At 42.0% G+C, this 22,258-nt stretch overlaps 4 non-coding genes across 4 annotated transcripts; all 4 read right to left on the bottom strand.

The window, feature by feature from the left end:
* Positions 1-4,643: 4,643 nt before the first annotated feature.
* Positions 4,644-4,748, bottom strand: LOC115460841. The gene has a single exon (XR_003940615.1). It is a non-coding gene; the product is annotated as a U6 spliceosomal RNA (small nuclear RNA).
* Positions 4,749-17,954: 13,206 nt separating this feature from the next.
* TRNAT-UGU lies at positions 17,955-18,027 on the bottom strand. The gene has a single exon. It is a non-coding gene; the product is annotated as a tRNA-Thr (tRNA).
* A 2,016-nt stretch (positions 18,028-20,043) lies between these two features.
* On the bottom strand, positions 20,044-20,116 carry TRNAT-UGU. The gene has a single exon. It is a non-coding gene; the product is annotated as a tRNA-Thr (tRNA).
* Positions 20,117-22,132: 2,016 nt separating this feature from the next.
* On the bottom strand, positions 22,133-22,205 carry TRNAT-UGU. The gene has a single exon. It is a non-coding gene; the product is annotated as a tRNA-Thr (tRNA).
* Positions 22,206-22,258: the final 53 nt, after the last annotated feature.

Genomic DNA, 22,258 nt, shown 5'->3' with positions numbered 1-22,258 from the left:
GGTAATTTGGCCCAAGATCTAAGTTCCACCTTTGTTTTTAAATAAGTTTTGATAGACAAGGAAAAAGTATTCACATAAAAAGAATTGTGCACACACCGTAGACAGCATTATGTAGCATTTTACAACACTAGTAATGTAATTGTAAAGCAGATGTCTTTAAAAGCTAGGCATATTTTTGTATCCTCTGTTAAGAATTTACCCCGTTTTTATACGTTCAAATGGTATTTGTGAAGAGGGGCAATTTCTTTAATCTGGAACGATGACCGGAGTAAAGTCTCCTTGTTACCTGACGGGAATTTCAAGGAAACAGCTTTGTTTTCTCCTGGGGTTATGTCACTTTAGAATTAGAAGGCATTAACACTTCCATGTTTTATTGCGAGTATGTTATCCTTGACACTGTGCCCCTTTTTTCTCTGTTGGCAAAATAACGTCCCTACTCATGACGAGATTTAATTTCCTCAACTTACATCTGTTCACATTAATGCTACACTATTGAGTATATTTTCTGTAATGAGCTTGAATGAGCATCTCCCGAATTCCTTTTCCATTTAACAAGGATAGATCATCTTTTTCTACTTTTGTGTGTGCCAAGTACATTTGAAAACGCCGAAAACACCATACCTTGTGTAACTGTCATATAATGAATTCAACTAACATTAGACTCCAATTCCTTTATATCAAAATGCTTTTATTACATCATTTTGATATAAAGGAATATGTTGGAGTCTAATGTTAGTTGAATAGCAAATATACAGATTAAAACTTCAAATATCCCTGAAGTAAAGATAATTAACACCTCAAAAAACAAATGCTGAATGGAGTGAACTAATGCTGATGTGCTGTTGTTTTCACAGGAATTACATAGTATAGCAGCACTGACCTGTCCTTCTTTTCCAGTCGGAAGCCAGCCGTTTCCCTAGAGAGAAGAAGCTTATTTCTAAGGGGTGAGGGAAGGAGTTCAAACTTCTAATTTGCCCTATGAATCTGGAATGTTTTGTTTTAGTGGTGAAGTCTGGGGCATCTGTGTTCTAGGCATGCACGTAAAGTAGATAGTAACATAGTAAATGACGGCAGATAAAGACCCGTACGGTCCATCCAGTCTGCCCAACAAGTTTTATACGGTATGTGATACGTTATACGTTTACCCGAGTTGGATTTGTCCTTGCCTTTCTCAGGGTAATATATGTTAATTTCTGTGACTTACTGTTTGAAATAACTTTCACTAATCTTTCTTAGAATACTGTGTCTTTATGTGTTTAATATAAGAAACCAAACATGCTTCACATTTAGCTAGTACAGGCTATGTTTTTTAAAGTGCCTGAGAAAACCAGACTGTTTTGAATTCCTTTCTGTGTTTTCCTTCTCACTTGTAGCTGCAGTGGGACATTGGTTAGCGGTTCCCCCCCCCCCCCCCCCTTTTGCCATGGCATCTAAAAAGTTCAAGGAATCATGATTTTACATTTTTGATTGTTGTTTTTCATAAATGTAGTTTTAATTTTTCGATTTTTGTGTTATGCACTGTATTTTGTGGTGATTGGTATACCATTGCAATTCCTTGACCTTTCTGGGCACTCTTGCATTAAACCCTTTATTGGAAGATGTGTTTCATCATACAAATTTGGTACCTGCTGCAATGGGTCTGAAGATGGGGAGGGGGGCAGTTTATAAGTAAACTCTTTCTGTTGTGTCATATTATAGGTCACTTGTGCAGGGCCACAAGGAACCCTATATCACAAGCCTACTAACCAGAAAGGCTTAAGGGTTCTTTAACAATTAGTTGGTATAATTAGCCTCACTCCTTTAGCAGTGCAAAGTAATGTAAAACAAATGTAAATACCATTTTTGATTTAAGTTTTGTTTTTCACAACATGCATTTTGAAATCTGAATTCAGTGTGCATTGGTTACAGGTTCCAATCATGTTTTTGTTTTCTGTCTATACCCATGTACTTACTATATTTTGTGTGAAGACATGCCAGTCCCCTTCTTTGTCTCCACGGCATATCTCCCATGGTCTGGTCAGTGATGGGATCAAGTGAGGGTTCGTGGGAGTTGCTGTGGTTTATCTTGTTGGGCAGACTGGATGGACCGTACAGGCCTTTATCTGCCATCATCTACTATGTTACTATGCTACTATGGTTGGAGGCAGAGGCACAAATCTTAAATCTTTTCTGTTGTTTCTAAGCATACCTGTGCTGATTGGGAAAGGCAGTGCTGGTATTTCTGCACATGTAGTAATAATACATTAAGCATGCACATGCATTGTTGCTTCATGGTTGTTTTTTCTGACAGGCTTCTTTATTATGGAGCCACGTTCTTATTGTTTGTGCCTGTGTTTTGAACAGGCTCACAGAAACTATACAGGGCTACTAAATGACTGAACCGGGCCCGGGGCAGGGCCGCTGGGCTGGGGGAGGGCCACCTTTCCCCCCCCCTCCACCCCAATCGTCGCCACTGCCTGGAGCATGTGCACCTGAGAGAAAAAGCAGCCGCTCAGAAGAGCAGCACTGGAGTTGCTCATCCAGGTCCCCCCCAGCCTCCAAGGGGGGTCCCAGCCACGGCGCTGAAGTTTTCTCTCTCCTGCTCCTGTCGGGACACAATCACTCAGGTTCTGTCAGGAGCAGGAGAGAGAGAGAGACCCTGGCGCAGGGCCCAGGCAATTTTGCCCCCTCCCCCCTCTTTGCGGCCCTGAAACGATATACATTCAGGACTTTATGGTCTTCTCCATGTGTTGTTTTTCCATTGTGAAGTCACATGTGTATTGTTTAGCCTGTATATTTGCTTGGCACCTGCATGGCTTTATGGGTTTCCTTTATAAACTTCTTCTACAGGGAGCCATGGAGGTGTTACTGGTTCACATTTCAGAAAAGTTAGGATTCAACAACATAGTCTAGGTACACCAACTTTCACGCCTGTTGCATATGTTAAATACTGTTAACCTGTAAGCAATTGCAAAACTATTATACAAGCTTAAATAGATACGTTTTGCAAGGATTTTAGTTTAAAATAGCCCTGAAAATGAATCTACCAAAGAATGTGGTTAGGCCTACAAAGATTTCTTTTGCCTGATGGCTGACGCTGACATCACAGTCAGGCCTTTGGTTCTATCAAGATGCTTGTGTATGTGCCTGTTGACTCAAGTAAAATTATGCTGGGGAATTAAGGTATCCAAGGTGTCCTATCCAGGTGAAAGTTCAGTGTGACTCTTACTAACTAGCATGTCAAGTATATTTCGTATATAATTTTAGAGGTCCTCCGCTTGGTAATCATTTTATTGATAATTGCTTTGATTGATATTTACTATCATTACAGTACAAATGAACTCTATGGGTTTTTTCTTCCATGTTCATGGTTTTTCCTACTATAAGCTGTCATTTTAATAAAGCTGCTTCATTGAACATTTACTTACAAACCATAATGTCAACACAAAACACAGGCCTGTGTTATGTGTTGACACACGGCCCTGCTCCTGCTGGTCTGCATTACAAGCCTGACAAAGAGAGAGAGCACCTGCCTCATCCCTCCTCTTACCTGCTGCCTGACTGTTCCTGTTATTGCTCCTACTGTTCGTCCCGTGAGAAAGCACTCAATGGTTCCCTGACCACCTCTACCTCTGCTGTCCATGAAAGCGAGAGAGCTTTTCATTATCATTCTTGTTATAACTGCATTTTTTAAGTGTCTGGAGGTTAGAGGTCCTATTCAGTTCAGGACTGGGGTATAGAGTGTGTGTTATCTTTACCTTACCATGACAGATACAGAAATACTTACTGCTTTACCATCATTTTGGGTAATATAGCATAATTACATTATCTCTGATTTACATTATTTCCTCTGGTCCTTACATCATCCAGGCTCTTATCATCAGCTGGGGGGGGGGGGGGGGGTGCTGTTCACAGCAAAAGCCAGGAGTTTCTTTGACCAGGAAACAAGATTCTCTATGCAGTTTGTACGTTACTCACAGATGAGCTCCTACTTTTACTGAAAGAATCTCCCCTTTTTATTAGGCTTAGGGCTCATGTTCCGAGCTAAGGAAAATTACAGAAATGCTTGAGAAGCAAGCTATACTGTGGGAATGTGGTTACATGTTTCCCAGTCCAGGTGGCCAATCTGAACTCAAAAACAAGTTCCATCCCCCTCTTCACACAACAAATTAATTAGAGCTGTGTCTTATCTTCTACATTCCAACTTATTACTTCTAATCACAAATACAGACTCCGAGTGCACTTGTTGGTCAAGGCAGAGTTGAAAAGCAATCTCTAAAATCCTTTTTATTACAGGGCTTGGGTCTGTGGTTGGAGGGACGTTGGTTTTACCTGATCTAAGTATATAAGTATTGCCATACTGGGACAGACCAAAGGTCTATCAAGCCCAGCATTCTGTTTCCAACAGTGGCCAATCCAGGTCACAAGTACCTGGCAAGATCCAAAAAAGTACAATACATTTTATGCTGCTTATCCTAGAACTAAGCAGTGGATTTCCCCATCCATTTTAATAATGGTCTATGGACATTTCCTTTAGGAAGCCATCCAAACCTTTTTTAATCCCCGCTAAGCTAACTGCATTTACTACATTCTCTGGCAGTTAATTCCAGAGTTTAATTATAACTTGTGAAGAAAACCTTTTTGCAGATTTGTTTTTCCTTTTTTTAAATATGGAACGCTTCACAAATTTTGCATGTCATCCTTGCACAGGGGCCATGCTAATCTCTGTATCGTTTCAACTTTAGTATATGTGCTGCCGAAGCAAGCACTTTACATTCAAAGTGGTTTACATATATTCAGGTACTTATTTTGTACTGGGGCAATGGAGGGTTAAGTGACTTGCCCTGAGTCACAAGGAGCTGCAGTGGGAATCAAACTCAGTTCCCCAGGATCAAAGCCCACTGCACTAACCACTAGGCTACTCCTCCACTCTGTCGCAGATTTGTTTTAAATGTACTACTTTGTAGCTTCATCGCATGCCCCCTAGTCCTAGTATTATTGGAAAGCGTAAACAGAAGCTTCATGTCTACCCGTTTAACACCACTCATTATTTTATAGACCTCTCTCCCCTTAGCTGTCTTTTCTCCAAGCTGAACATCCCTAGCCGCTTTAGCCTTTTCTCATAGGGAAGTCATCCCATCCCCTTTCACATTTTTGTCGCCCTTCTCTATACCGCTTCTAATTCCACTATATCTTTTTAAAGATGCGATGACCAGAATTTAACACAATATTCGAGGTGTGGTCGCACCATGGAGTGATGCAAAGGCATAATAATGTCCTAATTTTTGTTTTCCATTCCTTTCTTAATAATACCTAACATTCTATTTGCTTTCTTAGCCGCCGCCACACAGAGCAGAGGGTTTCAACATATCAACGATGATGCCTAGATCCCTTTCCTGTTTGGTGACTCCTAATGTAGAACCTTGCATTGTGTAGCTATAATTCAGGTTCCTCTTTCCCACATGCGTCACTTTGCACTTGCTCACATTAAACATCATCTGCCACCCCTCCGAAGGGACACCATCTTGTAAGTGGTGGTGGGGCTTCAGTGTTTCAATGACTCAGAGAGCTATGCTGAAGGGTTACCCATATCAGACAGGCCTCTGAGGAGAAACCAGACAAAGAGTGTCCCAAACTGGAGGATCCAAGATGGCGTCGAGGGAGGATGTACGTTAGTTGAGTTCCTGTTTTACACCAGAATACCTGAAGAAGTAGGCGCACTCCCCAGAGAATGGGGAAGAAGAAAGGCAAAGCCGTGGTGTTGCCCTCCTCGAACACGGCTGGGGTTCCCACCACTTCTCAGTCTACTTTGGAGAGATTCGGGGTCATAACGTGGGGGATATCGGTTCCTGCTTCGGGGAACAGCAAGGCTTTATTGCCGAATCTCAGTGGAGAGGGAGTGACTTTGAGTCCCCCTGTTGGCATGACCTCTCCAAGACCCGGAAACAGTAACGCTTCGCTATGGAGGTCGACAGTGGAAACGCCCGAAGTGGGTTAGGATTTTCACGCGATCCGAGGAGGTCCTGGCGCAGCATTGACTTCAGATAATAAACCAACTGGGGGATTGGAGAGTGAGCTCTTCCCCCCGAAGATATCTGGAGCAGTTTCTGTGAAGAAATTGGACCTGGTGAAGCCAAATAATGTCACAATGGACGCACTATAGGAAGTGCTGCAGAGTCTAAATAACTCTCTTCTTCAGATGTCAAAAATTTTTTAGGAATAAATATGTGATTATATCAATACTTATCTAACAAAGTGGAAGTCCAAGATAATAAAATAAAGACTTTGATTTCGGAAATGGTTTCTCTATGAAAATCAGTTAATCTGGTAATGAAGGACAATTTATGTTTCTTGTAAAAAATTGGAACTTCTGGAGATCCAATTAAGGAAAAATAACTTGAGAAAGATAAATTTTCCTAAAATACCCTGTATATAGAGTTATATTATTAGTGACTTTTGCCTTTGATTTAGATAGGAACAATGTTTTGAAATTGTATTTCCAATATATGGCTGATAGTTTTTTTTGGGTTAAAAGATAAATATATTTCCTGACATATCAAGGGAATCGCAGGCTAGGAGGTGTGAACTCTTGGCTTTTAAGCCAAGAATCATTGCCCTAGGTGGGACCTTCCTAGAGCGATTCCCTTGTAAGTGTTTTATTTCCTGATTACTTATTTGTTGAACCCAGGAAATTACAAGAGTTTGTGGAGTTAAAAGAACAGATGGAGAACCCTCTGCAGCAACTTCCTTTAAGTTACCACTGTACCGGCTGCAATTACCAATTAACCTTCCTCCCTCAGAAAATATGAATTATAAGATTAACCATTCCGTGTTTTTCTTATTTTCTTTGAGATTGTTTTCCTGATCTTGGATCCCCCAATTGTGGACAATAATGTGGACTAACAAAGATGATATTTTTCCTTAATGTTTGTTTTAATTGATATTTTCTCTTTTCTTTCTCATTTATGTATTGGACATAAATGTAATATAAAATGAATAAATAAAATAATTAAACATCATCTGCCATTTAGATGCCTAGTCTCATAAAGTCCTCTTGTAATTTTTCACAATCCTCTTGCAATTTAACAACTTTGAATAACTTTGTGTCATTGGCAAATTTAATTACCTCACTAGTTACTCCCATCTCTAGATGATTTATAAATATGTTAAAAAGCAGCAGTCCCGGCACAGACCCCTGGGGAACCCCACTATCTACCCTTCTCCATTGAGAATACTGACCGTTTAACCCTGCTTTCTGTTTTCTATCTTTTAACCAGTTTTTAATCCACAATAGGACTCTACCTCCTATCCCATGACTCTCCAATTTCCTCTGGAGTCTTTCATGATGTACTTTGTGAAATAAAAAAAAAAAAACCAGCACAAAGGGCCTTTAAAAACAAAAGGGAACACAGTTCTTTCATTAAAAAAATCCTTTAATAGTGAACTTTGATTGAAGAAAGACCCGACACGGGCCGTATTTCGGTGCTACCGCACCTGCGTCAGGGGTCACACCAATGACAAAGGAGGCTTCAACAGACTAATTTCAAAAGGCTGATGCTTTCCAAAATTTTGTGTGATATGTTCCTTCGAATGAAATGCAGTGCAAAGCTCACACACAGCAACAGTGTAAGTCTCAATGAGACTTACACTGTTGCTGTGTGTAAGCTTTGCACTGCATTTCATTCGGAGGATTTCATTGAGACTTACACTGTTGCTGTGTGTGAGTTTTGCACTGCATTTCATTATTATTATTATTATTATTATTATTATTAATATTTTCAAACTGTTTTCATAAAAAGTAGACTAACATTAATTTGTGTAAGCACTTAGCAATCCACAACAAGTAAAGTCAGAAACAACACAGCTTATACCTAATTGTGCAATCACCCTTAGAATTCACCTTTGGGTTTAAAAAGCAAAACCATGTGCATGTAAGGACTGGATAAATGAATGAAAACAAAGTTCAAAGCAAATGCCCTTAATATGTAATACTTGGTAGCAATAATGGAATATTCACATAGCAAGCAGCCTGAACCAACAGATTATTTTTCCACTGAACATATGAAGGAAGCCCTTCCCTCATTATTCAATCCCTCCCTGTAAAATAGTAATAAAAAAGGCAAGTGCATTTTTGTAATATACCACAATGATGATGATAAAGGGCCACCAAAACAGACATCATGTTATGAGAATCAGGTGCTTAACAATCAGACTTAGTATTTATAAGTACAATTATTATTACAAAAAACATGAATTAGGTTGAAACCTGGGAGCATTTAACATCTTTTTTTTCCTGTGCCTACATCAAAAGAAAAAAAAAGTAACATGAGGGAACTTGCTCCTGTAGAGACAGTATAAAAAGATGTTAATGCTCCCAGGTTTCAATCTACTTAATGATTTATAAGCACCTGATTCTCATAACATGATATCTGTTTTGATGGCCATTTAGTAGAGGAAAATATCTTTGCATGAATACTGGGAGTCCTTATAACTAACCCCTCAAATGACACATTGATTTACAATTTAGAATTTATTACTACTCTAACCAATGAAACCAATAATTCCTCTGTGTACATCCACATGCTGTACAAGCCACATGTTTGAAAATATTAGTGAGATGAATTAAAAATGCTACCAACAATAAAGAACGACGTGGATAGAGTAGGTGGGTGAACGTGGAAGACTGCTGTGCTCCTCTCCTGTCCCTCAGCCTGGGGTGGCCCTCCCTCCTCTCTGGACTAGTGGCTCCTTTGGTCAGTCTGTGGCCATGCTCTCTCTGACTCCTGCTGCTGCTATCAGCTATTCACGGCAGGTCTGGGCTGGTATGAATGTGGAGAAGCGCTTGACTGGCCAGCCCAGGGACCCAACAGGCCTCTCCTGCACAACGTCCTGCCTGACCCACATTGACAGTGGGTTGCTGTCTCCACTCTAGTCTCCCACCGCCGCTCCTCACTCACCACACAGGCCTGTCCAGCACAGCCTTCCACCTGGCTGAGCCTCACAGTGATGGTGTTGCTGTCTTTTGTGCAGCACGGTGTGCTGTGCACAGCAATTTAAGATGAGGGCTGGATCCTGCCTCTCTTAAATTAGGACCAATAGGAGGCTGAGCAGACAAAGCATCCAACCCACAGCTGTGGCGGTGAAAAAGCACCCAACCCAAACACCCAAAAAGCTGCAACTCACAGCTTTCAAAAAATCCCATGCCCGACCAATTCTGCGGGAAAACCACAGAACTAGCAACTCTGAAACAGGTAAAGGTATTAAAGGGTATACCTTTAGCTCTGACTACCTGGATTGGCAATCAGCCAATAGGGAAGTTCCAGCTCTGACTGTCTCAGTTGGCTACCAGCCAATGTAGAAATCCATGAAAATGTAAGGAGAAGAAGGAAAGGCCAGTTTCCAGGCAAGTAGGCAGGGGAGCCTTTTCTTGACCAGGTATGGGAGGAGGGTGGAAACCTGCCTTCCTGCACATAGCCCTTTAGACAATGGTGCCTCTTTCTCCTTGCAAGTAGGGAAGGAATGTGGGGAATCTGGGTTTTACTTAGGCTTAACTCAGAATGTTGTTCATAGTTTTTACTAAAGTTAGCTAAAATAATATAATACACAGGAATACAATATCATGCTGGGCAACTTATTAAACTAGACTATACTAATAACATGGTACAACATTGCTAGTGTAAACAGGTATTTGGGTATAAGAACATAAGAGTGCAGATTCCCAAGATGGACACAAGCATAAGTACATAAGTACATAAGTAGTGCCATACTGGGAAAGACCAAAGGTCCATCTAGCCCAGCATCCTGTCACCGACAGTGGCCAATCCAGGTCAAGGGCACCTGGCACGCTCCCCAAACGTAAAAACATTCCAGACAAGTTATACCTAAAAATGAGGAATTTTTCCAGTCCATTTAATAGCGGTCTATGGACTTGTCCTTTAGGAATCTATCTAACCCCTTTTTAAACTCCGTCAAGCTAACCGCCCGTACCACGTTCTCCGGCAATGAATTCCAGAGTCTAATTACACGTTGGGTGAAGAAAAATTTTCTCCGATTCGTTTTAAATTTACCACACTGTAGCTTCAACTCATGCCCTCTAGTCCTAGTATTTTTGGATAGCGTGAACAGTCGCTTCACATCCACCCGATCCATTCCACTCATTATTTTATACACTTCTATCATATCTCCCCTCAGCCGTCTCTTCTCCAAGCTGAAAAGCCCTAGCCTTCTCAGCCTCTCTTCATAGGAAAGTCGTCCCATCCCCACTATCATTTTCGTCGCCCTTCGCTGTACCTTTTCCAATTCTACTATATCTTTTTTGAGATACGGAGACCAGTACTGAACACAATACTCCAGGTGCGGTCGCACCATGGAGCGATACAACGGCATTATAACATCCGCACACCTGGACTCCATACCCTTCTTAATAACACCCAACATTCTATTCGCTTTCCTAGCCGCAGCAGCACACTGAGCAGAAGGTTTCAGCGTATCATCGACGACGACACCCAGATCCCTTTCTTGATCCGTAACTCCTAACGCGGAACCTTGCAAGACGTAGCTATAATTCGGGTTCCTCTTACCCACATGCATCACTTTGCACTTGTCAACATTGAACTTCATCTGCCACTTGCACGCCCATTCTCCCAGTCTCGCAAGGTCCTCCTGTAATCGTTCACATTCCTCCTGCGACTTGACGACCCTGAATAATTTTGTGTCATCGGCGAATTTAATTACCTCACTAGTTATTCCCATCTCTAGGTCATTTATAAATACATTAAAAAGCAACGGGCCCAGCACAGACCCCTGCGGGACCCCACTAACTACCCTCCTCCACTGAGAATACTGGCCACGCAATCCTACTCTCTGCTTCCTATCTTTCAACCAGTTCTTAATCCATAATAATACCCTACCTCCGATTCCATGACTCTGCAATTTCTTCAGGAGTCTTTCGTGCGGCACTTTGTCAAACGCCTTCTGAAAATCCAGATATACAATATCAACCGGCTCCCCATTGTCCACATGTTTGCTTACCCCCTCAGATAACTATGATTCAGATTATTCTTTTCAATGTGTATCACCTTGCATTTGTCCACATTAAATTTCATCTGCCATTTGGACACCCAGTCTTCTAATTTCCTAAGGTCTTCTTGCAATATTTCATGGTTTGCACATGTTTTAACAACCTTAAATAGTTTTGTATCATCTGCAAATTTGATCACCTCACTTGTCATTCTGATTTCCATATCATTTATGAATATGTCAAGTAGCACCAGTCCCAGTGCAGATCCCTGCGGCACTCCACAGTTCACCCTCCTCCATAGAAAGAAATTACCATTTAACTCTGTCCAGTAACCAATTCCTAATCCACACCAGAACCGTGCCTCCTATCCCATGACTCTTTATTTTTCTCAGGAGTCTCTCATGAGGAACTTTATCAAAAGCTTTCTGAAAATCTAGATACTCTACATCAACGGGCTCATCTTTATCCACATGTTTATTCACATCTTCAAAGAAATGAAGCAAATTGGTGAAGCTAGACTTCCCTCGGCTGAACCCATGCTGACTCTGTCTCATTGAACCATTTTTGTCTATGTGTTCTGTAATTTTGGTCTTTATAATGGTTTCCACTATTTTGCCCGGCACCAACGTCAGGCTTACGGGTCTATAATTTCCTGGATCACCCCTAGAACCCTTTTTAAAAATTGGCATCACATTTGCCACCCTCCAATCTTCAGGTACTATGGACGATTTTAATGACAGGTTACGTATTACTAACAGCAGATCAGCAATTTTATGCTTGAGTTCTTTGAGTACCCTTGGATGCATGCCATCTGGTCCAGGTGATTTACTACTCTTTCATTTGTCAATTTGGGCTCAGTACATCTTCTAGGATCACTGAGATTTCTTTCAGTTCCTCCACATCATCACCCTTGAAAACCATTTCCAGTATAGGCAGATCTCTTACATCTTCTCCATAAAGACAGAAGCAAAGAATTTGTTCAGTTTCTTCACTATGGCCTTGTCCTCCCTAAGTGCTCCTTTTGCTCCTTCATGATCTAACAGTCTCACAGATTCCCTCATAGGCTTTCTGCTTCTGATGTACCTGAAAAAGTTGTTGCTGTGAGTTTTAGCCTCTGCGTCAAGTTTCTCTTCATATTCTCCTTTAGCCTTCTTTATTAATGCTTTGCATCTGACTTGCCAGTGCTTATGTTGCTTCTTATTTTCTTCATTTGGGTCCCTTTTCCATTCTTTGCAGGGCAATCTTTTGGCTGTAATGGCCTCTTTTACTTCACTTTTTAAGCACGCTGGCTGACGTTTTCTCCTCTTTCCACCTTTGCAAATACGTGGAATGCATCTGGACTCGGCTTTCAAGATGGTATTTTTGAATAACATTCATGCCTGATTTAGTGTCCTAACCTTTGCAGCCAATTCTTTTAGTTTAGTTTTAACCATTTTCCTCATTTTATTATAGCTGCCCTTTTGAAAATTAAATGCAGCTACAGTAGATTTCTTCTGCAGGTTTATCCTAGATAGTAGCTCAAACTTGATCATGTAATGACCTATGGGGAAATGATGACATTATATATCCCCTATGGAAATGAGCAGCAGAATAAACAAGACAAAAATAAAATAAAACAAAAAGATGTTACTCCAACATTAAAAAGGTGTGCTATAAATATATAATATATATAGCAACCCATAACTTATCAGATGTGACAGAATAGATAAACAAACGATAAAGGAATATATAATGTAGTGACTCATGATGCATCAGTCATGTGCATGTAAAAATGTTATTCTTTAATCTCTTTTAAGAAGATAATTGAAGATTATTCTGGTTTAACCTGCAGTCCATCATAGCCAATAAAAAGCCTGAGTAAACAAGGTTAGACAACACTACTAACATGGGACCAGAACTGTCCAATAAGAGAGAGTTTATCAACCTGGTTAAAAAGACCACGCCTTACTATCAATAACAAAAGCCAGGCAAAATCAGAGAAGAAACTACTGACAACCTTCTCATACCCATACTTTACCTTAAGGGAACACAGCTTCTTGTGTCTTCTCAAATTCACTTTAGGTCAGGGTAAGACGAGAGCTACCCAGTGAATTATATTCTGAATGCCTTTCCTTAATCTCCTTTCTCTCACTTTCCCTTTCTTTCTCTCTCTCTCTCTCTCATTCTCTATCAGTCTCACACTCATTTTTTCTCTCCTTAGTTCCTGTACCAGCTGCTCTATAAAGTTGTCCTTGATTTCATCAAGGAATTTTACCTCCCTAGCATGTCCCGATGTTACATTTACCCAGTCAATATATAGGGTAAATGAAATCACCCATTATTATTGCGTTGCCCAGTTTGTTTGCATCCCTAATTTCCTTTAACATTTCTGCATCCATCTGTTCATCCTGGCCAGGAGGACAGTAGTACACTCCTATCATTATCCTTTTCCCCTTTACACATGGAATTTCAATCCACAGTGATTCCAAGAAGTGTTTTGTTTCCTGCAGAATTTTCAATCTATTTGATTCAAGGCTCTCGTTAATATACAATGCTACCCTTCCACCAATTCGATCCACCCTATCACTACAATATAATTTGTACCACTGGTTAGCCTCCTTCCACCAGGTCTCAGAGATGCCTATTATATCTAATTTTTCATTTAGTGCAATATATTCTAACTCTCCCATCTTATTTCTTAGGCTCCTGGCATTCACATATAGACATTTCAAACTGTGCTTGTTACTCCTATTTACATCATGCTTAGTACTTGACAGTACTAATTTGCAATCTTTTGACTGATTTTTATTTAGGGACACCTGATCTAGTACGGTCTCTTTTGCAACCTCACTATCAGGATACCCTATCTTCCCTGTTTTGGTGATATCTTTGAAAAATACCTTATCCCGAACCATGCGCTTTTGAGTGACTGTCGGCCTTCCCCTCATTTCTAGTTTAAAAGCTGCTCTATCTCCTTTTTAAATGCCGAAGCCAGCAGCCTGGTCCCATCCTGGTTAAGGTGGAGCCCATCCTTTCGGAATAGGTTCCCCCTTCCCCAGAATGTTGCCCAGTTCCTAACAAATCTAAAACCCTCCTCCCTGCACCATCGTCTCATCCACGCATTGAGACTCCAGAGCTCTGCTGTCTCTTGGGCCCTGCGCGTGGAACAGGTAGCATTTCAGAAAATGCTACCCTAGGGGATCTGGATTTGAGCTTTCTACCTAAGAGCCTAAATTTGGCTTCCAGAACCTCTCTCCCACATTTTCCTATGTCATTGGTACCCACATGTACCAAGACAGCCAACTCCTCACCAGCATTATCTAAAATCCTATCTAGGTGACGCGTGAGGTCTGCCACCTTTGCACCAGGCAGGCAAGTCACCAGGCGATTTCACGTCCACCACCCACCCAGCTATATGCTTAATGATCGAATCACCAACTACAACAGCTGTCTTAACTTTTCCCTCCTGGGCAGCACTTGGAGACATATTCTCGATGAAAGAGGATAGTACATCCCCTGGTGGGCCGGTCCTGGCAACAGGAGTACTTCCTACTTCACCAGGGTGATGCTCTTCTTCTAGGAGACCTCCCTCCTCCAAGGCAGCACAAGGGCTACCAGACTGAAGGTGGGACTTCTCTTCTCTGCAACATTCCTGTAGGTCTCTATGTGCCTCTCTGACTCCCTGACCTTCACCAAGTGTGCTACTCTTGCCTCAAGAGAACAGACACGTTCCCTGAGAGCTAGGAGCTTTTTCCATTGGGCACACACATATTACATCTTCTCCCACTTCCAGTATCTGAGTTTCCCCTCTGTATATCCCTCCCTCCAGACCTTCAAAATGATCATCCCGCGGGATCAAAGAGCTGGTATGAACACAGAAAAAGATGGCATATTTCAACTCCAGAAGCGTATGCCCTGTCTGCCCCTTTATAATGTGTCCATTGTCATGAAAGGTACACGTGAATTGCCAGTTTGTGCCCTATGAGGAAATGCAGAATTGTGAATGGTGTGTAGGAAGAAGGGTTTAATACGACTGAAACTTCACACCTCTCCCAGCACATTTAAGGGGTGCAGGAAGGGATATTCTTTATTGCAAAGATCTTTGAGATGGAAAAAAAACAAACAAAAAAAGCAAGATGTCCATACTACTGACCGAAACACCAGTGGTAAAGAGGGGAATGAATTGCATGTCACCTTCCAGATTGTAGAAGTTTGAAAGGGAGAGGAGGGAGGGGGAGACTACAGGCATTCAAATGGGAGAAATAGAGGGAATGAGAAAGACATTCATAAGAAAGGCATTCAGGATAACATGCAATTGGACCTCTTCTTCACACTGACTGTGAAGTGAAGGCTTTGACAGAAGGCGGGCTGTGTGAGGGCAGATTAAGGGAAAAAGAGAAGAGAAGATTAATCCTAGAGCTTCTTCTTGGTCTTATTTCGTGCTTGAGAGAGGTCTGTGCGTGGTATTTCTGTTAATAGTTAGTTCCAGTATGTAGTGTACTTGTGAGCTGGTATCTGAATCACCTAGTGTTTTTCTCAGAGTTTTGTGTGAGCAGGTGATTTCCTTGTGAGCTCAGAGTCACAGGATATGACAAATGTTTCTCTTCACAATCAGAGTAGACTAGAGTGAGGTCCATTCCCTCCTAGAGATGAATAGAGTAGCAGCCCAGAAAAACCATAAAAGCTGCAAATATAATCATGAAGTCTATTCCTAACATGTCAAGTGAAAAGAGACAGATGAGGACTTCCTGTGTAGAAGAAGCTGCTGAGCTGGCTCATAGGCTGATGCCTAAGCCTTCTTGTGCAGCACTGCAAGGGTTGTGGGCAAAAGCCACGCTAGTCACAGTTCCTCACACTGGTTAAGGGAGAGAAAGAGAAGAGTGGCAAGGAAAACTTCAGGCTCTGATGAGAATTGAACTCATGACCCCTGCTTTACAAGACCAGTGCTCTGACCACAGAGCTATAGAGTATAGAGAGTTCTGGTAGCTGGAACATAAGGACAGACCTGGGCTGAAGTCTATGGTCTATGTCCCAGAAACACCAAAGAAAGACCACGATCAAGTAGAGAATTTGAGGTTCTTTGTTGATTTAGTCTTGAATTGATAAAGATTCTGAATGTTGGGCAAATAGCATGGACCATTCGGGTCTTTATCTGCCGTCACTTACTATGTTACCATGTCACTACGTATGTTACTGTGAAATGTCTTTCCCTCACATGAATGCCTCCCAGAGTCCTACCTACTGCCACAAAGGAATCTCAGGACTAATGTGGAGACCTACTTGTAATGCTCACACACTGTAGCTGATCTGATATACCCCATGTACACTTTTTAATGTGTTATTCCTAGCAGAATTCCAGGAAAGAATGTGCTGGGCATACTGAAGACTAACTGCCTGCTAGGCAGTGATGTTGCTGTGTATTGTGACCTCACCACTGCTCTATCCAAGACATTCAAGGCCACGGCCTCCTTTACATGTTTTGTTTCAGCTCTTCTCCTACCTTTTTTCTAACCCAGCTCTTCTCCTATCTTCTTTCTAACCTTCTTCTATAACTGTGTGAGATACCAGATTTTCCTTACCCTTTGTCGATCTCTCTTTCTTTTCTTCTCATAGAAAGCTATTAGCTTTTTCTTCTTCTTTGGTCTAAAGTTCTGGGTAGCAATCAATCACATTCGGAAAGGCAGAGAAGATGAGGGAATGAGACCGATGGCTTCTTCTAGGTAGGTGATCACGGCCCTTGCATGGTGGAAGAGTGAGGCAGCAAAATAGGAGGTCTAGCAGGCACATGAAAGTGCAGGGCACTTAAGATATCTGTATCTCCCAAACCAGTCACCATATCCCCATTTCTCCCTGTCCCCTCCATAACTGATTTCTACATCTTCTCCTACTCCCAGTATCTGAGTCTCCCCTCTGTATATCTCTCCATCTAAACCTTCAAAATGATCATCCCGCGTAATCAAAGAGCTGGTATGAACACAGAAAAAGATGGCATATTTCAACTCCAGAAGCGTACGCCCTGGCTGCCCCTTTATAATGTCTCCATTGTCATGAAAGGTACACGTGAATTGCCACTTTGTGCCCTATGAGGAAATGCAGAATTGTGAATGGTGTGTAGGAAGAAGGGTGTAATACGACTGAAAATTCACACTTCTCCCAGCACATTTAAGGGGTGCAGGAAGGGCTATTCTTTACTTGCAAAGATCTTTGAGATGGGAAAAAAAAGCAAGATTTTCATACAGTAGACCCAAACACCAGTGGTAAAGAGGGGAATGAATTGCATGTCACTTTTCAGACTGTAGAAGTTTGAAAGGGAGAGGAGGGATGGAGAGACTACAAGCACTCAAATGGGAGAAATAGAGAGAACGAGAAAGACACTCATAAGAAAGGCATTCAGAATAACATGCAATTGGCCCTCCTCTTCACACTGACTGTGAAGTGAAGGCTTTGACAGAAGGCGGGCTGTGTGAGGGCAGATTAAGGGAAAAAGAGAAGAGAAGATTAATCCTAGAGCTTCTTCTGTGCTTGAGAGAGGTCTGTGCATGGTTTTTCTGTTAATAATTAGTTCCAGTATGTAGTGTACTTGTGAGCTGGTATCTGAATCACCTAGTGTTTTTCTCAGAGTTTTGTGTGAGCAAGTGATTTCCTTGTGAGCTCAGAGTCACAGGATATGACAAGTGTTTCTCTTCACAATCAGAGCAGAATAGAGTGAGGTCCAGTCCCTCCTAGAGATGAATAGAGTAGCAGCCCAGAAAAACCATAAAAGCTGCAAATATAATCATGAAGTCTATTCCTAACATGTCAAGTGAAAAGAGACAGATGAGGACTTCCTGTGTAGAAGAAGCTGCTGAGCTGGCTCATAGGCTGATGCCTAAGCCTTCTTGTGCAGCACTGCAAGGGTTGTGGGCAAAAGCCACGATAGTCACAGTTCCTCACACTGGTTAAGGGAGAGAAAGAGAAGAGTGGCAAGGAAAATATTAGGCTCTGATGAGAATTGAACTCATGACCCCTGGTTTACAAGACCAGTGCTCTGACCACTGAGCTACAGAGCCTGTGGAGTATAGAGAGCTCCGGTAGCTGGAACATAAGGACAGACCTGGGCTGAAGTCTATGGTCTGTGTCCCAGAAACACCAAAGAAAGACCACGATCAAGTAGAGAATTTGAGGTTCTTTGTTGATTTAGTCTTGAATTGATAAAGATTCTGAATGTTGGGCAAATAGCATGGACCATTCGGGTCTTTATCTGCCGTCACTTACTATGTTACCATGTCACTACGTATGTTACTGTGAAATGTCTTTCCCTCACATGAATGCCTCCCAGAGTCCTACCTACTGCCACAAAGGAATCTCAGGACTAATGTGGAGACCTACTTGTAATGCTCACACACTGTAGCTGATCTGATATACCCCATGTACACTTTTTAATGTGTTATTCCTAGCAGAATTCCAGGAAAGAATGTGCTGGGCATACTGAAGACTAACTGCCTGCTAGGCAGTGATGTTGCTGTGTATTGTGACCTCACCACTGCTCTATCCAAGACATTCAAGGCCACGGCCTCCTTTACATGTTTTGTTTCAGCTCTTCTCCTACCTTTTTTCTAACCCAGCTCTTCTCCTATCTTCTTTCTAACCTTCTTCTATAACTGTGTGAGATACCAGATTTTCCTTACCCTTTGTCGATCTCTCTTTCTTTTCTTCTCATAGAAAGCTATTAGCTTTTTCTTCTTCTTTGGTCTAAAGTTCTGGGTAGCAATCAATCACATTCGGAAAGGCAGAGAAGATGAGGGAATGAGACCGATGGCTTCTTCTAGGTAGGTGATCACGGCCCTTGCATGGTGGAAGAGTGAGGCAGCAAAATAGGAGGTCTAGCAGGCACATGAAAGTGCAGGGCACTTAAGATATCTGTATCTCCCAAACCAGTCACCATATCCCCATTTCTCCCTGTCCCCTCCATAACTGATTTCTATACCTTCTCCTACTCCCAGTATCTGAGTCTCCCCTCTGTATATCTCTCCATCTAAACCTTCAAAATGATCATCCCGCGTAATCAAAGAGCTGGTATGAACACAGAAAAAGATGGCATATTTCAACTCCAGAAGCGTACGCCCTGGCTGCCCCTTTATAATGTCTCCATTGTCATGAAAGGTACACGTGAATTGCCACTTTGTGCCCTATGAGGAAATGCAGAATTGTGAATGGTGTGTAGGAAGAAGGGTGTAATACGACTGAAAATTCACACTTCTCCCAGCACATTTAAGGGGTACAGGAAGGGCTATTCTTTACTTGCAAAGATCTTTGAGATGGTAAAAAAAAAGCAAGATTTTCATACAGTAGACCCAAACACCAGTGGTAAAGAGGGGAATGAATTGCATGTCACCTTTCAGACTGTAGAAGTTTGAAAGGGAGAGGAGGGATGGAGAGACTACAAGCACTCAAATGGGAGAAATAGAGAGAACGAGAAAGACACTCATAAGAAAGGCATTCAGAATAACATGCAATTGGCCCTCCTCTTCACACTGACTGTGAAGTGAAGGCTTTGACAGAAGGCGGGCTGTGTGAGGGCAGATTAAGGGAAAAAGAGAAGAGAAGATTAATCCTAGAGCTTCTTCTGTGCTTGAGAGAGGTCTGTGCATGGTTTTTCTGTTAATAATTAGTTCCAGTATGTAGTGTACTTGTGAGCTGGTATCTGAATCACCTAGTGTTTTTCTCAGAGTTTTGTGTGAGCAAGTGATTTCCTTGTGAGCTCAGAGTCACAGGATATGACAAGTGTTTCTCTTCACAATCAGAGCAGAATAGAGTGAGGTCCAGTCCCTCCTAGAGATGAATAGAGTAGCAGCCCAGAAAAACCATAAAAGCTGCAAATATAATCATGAAGTCTATTCCTAACATGTCAAGTGAAAAGAGACAGATGAGGACTTCCTGTGTAGAAGAAGCTGCTGAGCTGGCTCATAGGCTGATGCCTAAGCCTTCTTGTGCAGCACTGCAAGGGTTGTGGGCAAAAGCCACGATAGTCACAGTTCCTCACACTGGTTAAGGGAGAGAAAGAGAAGAGTGGCAAGGAAAATATTAGGCTCTGATGAGAATTGAACTCATGACCCCTGGTTTACAAGACCAGTGCTCTGACCACTGAGCTACAGAGCCTGTGGAGTATAGAGAGCTCCGGTAGCTGGAACATAAGGACAGACCTGGGCTGAAGTCTATGGTCTGTGTCCCAGAAACACCAAAGAAAGACCACGATCAAGTAGAGAATTTGAGGTTCTTTGTTGATTTAGTCTTGAATTGATAAAGATTCTGAATGTTGGGCAAATAGCATGGACCATTCGGGTCTTTATCTGCCGTCACTTACTATGTTACCATGTCACTACGTATGTTACTGTGAAATGTCTTTCCCTCACATGAATGCCTCCCAGAGTCCTACCTACTGCCACAAAGGAATCTCAGGACTAATGTGGAGACCTACTTGTAATGCTCACACACTGTAGCTGATCTGATATACCCCATGTACACTTTTTAATGTGTTATTCCTAGCAGAATTCCAGGAAAGAATGTGCTGGGCATACTGAAGACTAACTGCCTGCTAGGCAGTGATGTTGCTGTGTATTGTGACCTCACCACTGCTCTATCCAAGACATTCAAGGCCACGGCCTCCTTTACATGTTTTGTTTCAGCTCTTCTCCTACCTTTTTTCTAACCCAGCTCTTCTCCTATCTTCTTTCTAACCTTCTTCTATAACTGTGTGAGATACCAGATTTTCCTTACCCTTTGTCGATCTCTCTTTCTTTTCTTCTCATAGAAAGCTATTAGCTTTTTCTTCTTCTTTGGTCTAAAGTTCTGGGTAGCAATCAATCACATTCGGAAAGGCAGAGAAGATGAGGGAATGAGACCGATGGCTTCTTCTAGGTAGGTGATCACGGCCCTTGCATGGTGGAAGAGTGAGGCAGCAAAATAGGAGGTCTAGCAGGCACATGAAAGTGCAGGGCACTTAAGATATCTGTATCTCCCAAACCAGTCACCATATCCCCATTTCTCCCTGTCCCCTCCATAACTGATTTCTATATCTTCTCCTACTCCCAGTATCTGAGTCTCCCCTCTGTATATCTCTCCATCTAAACCTTCAAAATGATCATCCCGCGTAATCAAAGAGCTGGTATGAACACAGAAAAAGATGGCATATTTCAACTCCAGAAGCGTACGCCCTGGCTGCCCCTTTATAATGTCTCCATTGTCATGAAAGGTACACGTGAATTGCCACTTTGTGCCCTATGAGGAAATGCAGAATTGTGAATGGTGTGTAGGAAGAAGGGTGTAATACGACTGAAAATTCACACTTCTCCCAGCACATTTAAGGGGTGCAGGAAGGGCTATTCTTTACTTGCAAAGATCTTTGAGATGGGAAAAAAAAAGCAAGATTTTCATACAGTAGACCCAAACACCAGTGGTAAAGAGGGGAATGAATTGCATGTCACCTTTCAGACTGTAGAAGTTTGAAAGGGAGAGGAGGGATGGAGAGACTACAAGCACTCAAATGGGAGAAATAGAGAGAACGAGAAAGACACTCATAAGAAAGGCATTCAGAATAACATGCAATTGGCCCTCCTCTTCACACTGACTGTGAAGTGAAGGCTTTGACAGAAGGCGGGCTGTGTGAGGGCAGATTAAGGGAAAAAGAGAAGAGAAGATTAATCCTAGAGCTTCTTCTGTGCTTGAGAGAGGTCTGTGCATGGTTTTTCTGTTAATAATTAGTTCCAGTATGTAGTGTACTTGTGAGCTGGTATCTGAATCACCTAGTGTTTTTCTCAGAGTTTTGTGTGAGCAAGTGATTTCCTTGTGAGCTCAGAGTCACAGGATATGACAAGTGTTTCTCTTCACAATCAGAGCAGAATAGAGTGAGGTCCAGTCCCTCCTAGAGATGAATAGAGTAGCAGCCCAGAAAAACCATAAAAGCTGCAAATATAATCATGAAGTCTATTCCTAACATGTCAAGTGAAAAGAGACAGATGAGGACTTCCTGTGTAGAAGAAGCTGCTGAGCTGGCTCATAGGCTGATGCCTAAGCCTTCTTGTGCAGCACTGCAAGGGTTGTGGGCAAAAGCCACGATAGTCACAGTTCCTCACACTGGTTAAGGGAGAGAAAGAGAAGAGTGGCAAGGAAAATATTAGGCTCTGATGAGAATTGAACTCATGACCCCTGGTTTACAAGACCAGTGCTCTGACCACTGAGCTACAGAGCCTGTGGAGTATAGAGAGTTCCGGTAGCTGGAACATAAGGACAGACCTGGGCTGA

This window comes from Microcaecilia unicolor, chromosome 1 (assembly GCF_901765095.1).
Source record: "Microcaecilia unicolor chromosome 1, aMicUni1.1, whole genome shotgun sequence".
NCBI classification, from domain to species: domain Eukaryota; kingdom Metazoa; phylum Chordata; class Amphibia; order Gymnophiona; family Siphonopidae; genus Microcaecilia; species Microcaecilia unicolor.
Note: the sequence above shows the minus strand (reverse complement) of the source record. Positions and strands in the feature narration are given on the sequence as shown.